Below are 3,438 nucleotides of genomic sequence, written 5' to 3' on the forward strand. Positions count from 1 at the left end.
ATTTGAGCCCAGGAGTTGGAGTCTGGCCTGGGCAACTTGGGAGACCCTGTCTCCTTAAAACAAACAAAAAACCTTGCTTTTAAATCATAATTATAGTAAACACCACTCTGGGAATCTGCCGACATGGATGGCTAAGAATGGAGCTGGCTTTTTCCAACCCTGTGATACAGAGAAGTGTAAAGGCTGCTCATCTGTTTAAATAGCAAAAATTTAGGTTGTGGCCTTGATTTTCTATTATCTTCCTTTCTTCATCAACTACCTGTGATCACAAGATGAAACAAGTATGCTGAAGCTTGGACTTTTGCACTGATTTCTACAGAACAGAGTGGTTCAGAGCCAGAAGGCCTCTCTGCTGCCCGCTCTGCTTCCTTGTTTCCCTTGACAAATTACTGAACCACCCTGCCTTAATTTCCTCATGGGGTTGTTAAGTACAATACATGTGAAACAGGCCTGAAAATAATGCCTGGTACAAAGCAAACAATCATTATCAAAAGTTGTAGTAATCCACTGTGCTTCCTGGTACAGGGCACGCCAGAGTTCCTGGGAGCTAATCTTGATTGCTGGTGTTCCGTGTGGTTGTTGTGTACAAAGAAATTACCACAGAGGGAACATGGAGGTGGGAAAGGGCTGGTGCAATGGGCAGAATGAAGAGGTGTCTGAAGAACCAACAACATGACGCTAGGCAGGAACGTCTGGCAGCTCTGAAAGAGCTTTAGCAATCCTTACTCAAGTGCAAGTGACTGTGAGGTGCACTAAAAAGTGAAGGGCAGAGAAAGGCCTCCTTGCCTTAGTCTCAGCCTTCATCTTTTTAACTAATGAAAAGAAGCTGGGTGCTCGCTTTGGCAGCACATACACCAAAATTGGAACAATATACAGAAGATTAGCACGGCCCCTGCACAAGAATGACACTCAAATTCGTGTTCTGGGCGTGGTGGTTCATGCTTGCAATCCCAGCACTTTGGGAGGCTGAGGCGGGTGGATCACCTGAGGTTAGGAGTTCGAGACCAGCCTGGCCAACACGATGAAACCCCGTCTCTACTGAAAAAAATTACAAAAATTAACTGAGTGTGGGGGCATGCACCTGTAATACCAGCTACTCGAGAGGCTAAGGCAGGAGAATCGCTTTGAACCCGGGAGGCGGAGGCTGTAGTGAGCCAAGGTTGCGCCACTGCACTCCAGCTTCGGCAACAAGAGTGAAACTCCGTCTCAAAAGAAAAAAAAATAGTTGGGAAAAACATGGTTCTCCAGGGCCGTGGCGTGCCAAGCTTCCGCACTACTGCCAAGAGGAGTGAACTTGAGCTGCTTTTTGTTTCCTCCACACAACATGGTGAGGAGCCAAAGAAAGACAGTGATCTAAGTCATTCCCCACCTTCAGGCGGCACCATCCCTGTTTCCAAATCCCTAACTGCCTCACTCCCCTACAGCATTTTTTCCCCACTAGAAACGGACAGGAACAAAATTAAGCAATGTTGATCACTGTTTCAGTCAAAAGTGGTCTGAAGGGAAAAGCTCATGTGTTTTGTCCCCCAAAGGGGATAGATGGCCTCGAAGGAAAATGCCACATTTGGATTAGATTTGTGGTAGGGGAGGAGTGACCTGCCAAGGGCTCCTTGAATAAACAAAACTGTTCCTCAAAGGGCTTTGGATGGAGGTCATCAAAGCAAGATGCACAGAAAGATCCTCCTCCCTGGTTAACTCTCCAGGGATGGCTGACTGTGCGCTTACATAGGTAGCTCAGGGGTCCCACTTGAAGTCAATTGCCCAGAATAAGCCAGAGCCTGCCCCCTCAAGAATTCAGGAATGTGGTTTCCAATGCAAATAAAGGCTAAATTGTAGAAACAGTGCTGGAGTGTGTTCAAGCCCTCCCTCTAGGTCCTCTGAGTCATTTGGAAATGGTTAACAAACAGGTCGGACACCTGGGTTGATTACTGCTGAAGGGGATTTCCACACAAACCCTATACTGAAAAATCATCCTCTTGCCTTCCCAAAGCAATTCAGTTCCACTTTCTAGACCGAATGTGCCTTAAAGATTCCAAATGTCCTAAATCAGATCCTAGGGTTCCTAAATTAGAGCAGCAACTGCTGCTGACACAAAGAAACAAGGAGCCAAGCAACTTTGTGCTTAAAAAAAAAAAAAAAAAAAAAGTTTATTTTAAATTAAGAGGAACAGATGTCCAATGTTTCAAAAAGCCACACATTTGTGGATTTGGCTGACAAACCCTCTAAGCTGCATTTTATTTCTGTTCCCACAGAGTCAGCCAGCCACTTGCAACTGACTCACTTCTCTCTGGGTCACAGTTTGGGCCAGTCTCCTGACTACAGAATTAGAATCCAGATATCAAATGAATCCAGGGTGCTTGGGTGGAGAGCAGGTGTTAAAAGCCATCTAAAACCACCCCTTCCCTGCTTTAATTTAGGAGTATCAACACCCACACAGCAAACTGCAAGGCTAGTGGGTCAAAGAGAATGAGCAAACAGTTGGCACCTGCCAATCCCAGCACCATGCAATTTTAAAGGAAATGAGTAAGCAGCTGTCTGGCAGGTTTTTGTATAACCCTTCTTAAGAGTACTGGTTAAATATGCAAATACATGTAGGTTATTTGCTGCAATTCAAGGCCTCACCCCCAAGGCAAACGCACTACCTCAGGTGAACTCATGGCCTTGTTGGAAAGGGACATGATCCCTAGCTCCTGTCCACCAGACACAAATGACTCAATTGCTTCTGAAGTTTAAAGTACATGATGTGCTTTTTTTTCTTGCTGTCTTTGAGAATAAAGGAATTTATCTTCAGACACAAGGGTTTTGTGTGTAGTATCTCATTTATGTTGTGTAAATACTGGAGAGACTTCAATAAATGTTAGAGATGTTACTTGGCTTTCAAAAACTTTAAACTCCTGCTTAGTTTTAATTTTTTGTAGCACCTCGAACAATTACGAATAAAATGAAGTTTTTTTTTTTTTTTTTTGTATTTTTTAACAGAAATGAGATTCTCAGGTCTACTGAGGAAGATCTTGCATGCCATCAATTTTTTAATGGTTTAAAACCTATTTACCCAGCAAATCTCACTGGATTTTCTAGACTGACCTTGTAACAAGTGTTAAAAGCCGATACTCCTTTTTCTCCTCTTTACCTTCCAGATTCTTTAGTATTAATATATATATTTTTTGAGACAGGGTCTGTGTCACTCAGGCTGCAGTAGTGACACAATCACGGCTCACTAATAAGGTGATCCTCCCGTCTCAGCCTGGGACTATAGGCACATGCCATCACACTTGGCTAACTTTTAAATATTTAAATATTTTGTAGAGAGGTCTCATTATATTGTCCAGGCTGGTCTCAAACTCCTGTGCTCAGGAGTTATTTGCCCGCTCTGGCCTCCCAAAGTGCCAGAATTACAGGCATGAGCAACCATGATAATCAATATTCTTTATAATGAAA

At 43.6% G+C, this 3,438-nt stretch overlaps 1 non-coding gene across 1 annotated transcript; it reads left to right on the plus strand.

The window, feature by feature from the left end:
- The first annotated feature begins 830 nt into the window (after nt 1-830).
- Nucleotides 831-937, plus strand: LOC115894979. The gene has a single exon (XR_004055195.1). It is a non-coding gene; the product is annotated as a U6 spliceosomal RNA (small nuclear RNA).
- Nucleotides 938-3,438: the final 2,501 nt, after the last annotated feature.

Source organism: Rhinopithecus roxellana, chromosome 19, assembly GCF_007565055.1.
Source record: "Rhinopithecus roxellana isolate Shanxi Qingling chromosome 19, ASM756505v1, whole genome shotgun sequence".
Taxonomy (NCBI): Eukaryota; Metazoa; Chordata; class Mammalia; order Primates; family Cercopithecidae; genus Rhinopithecus; species Rhinopithecus roxellana.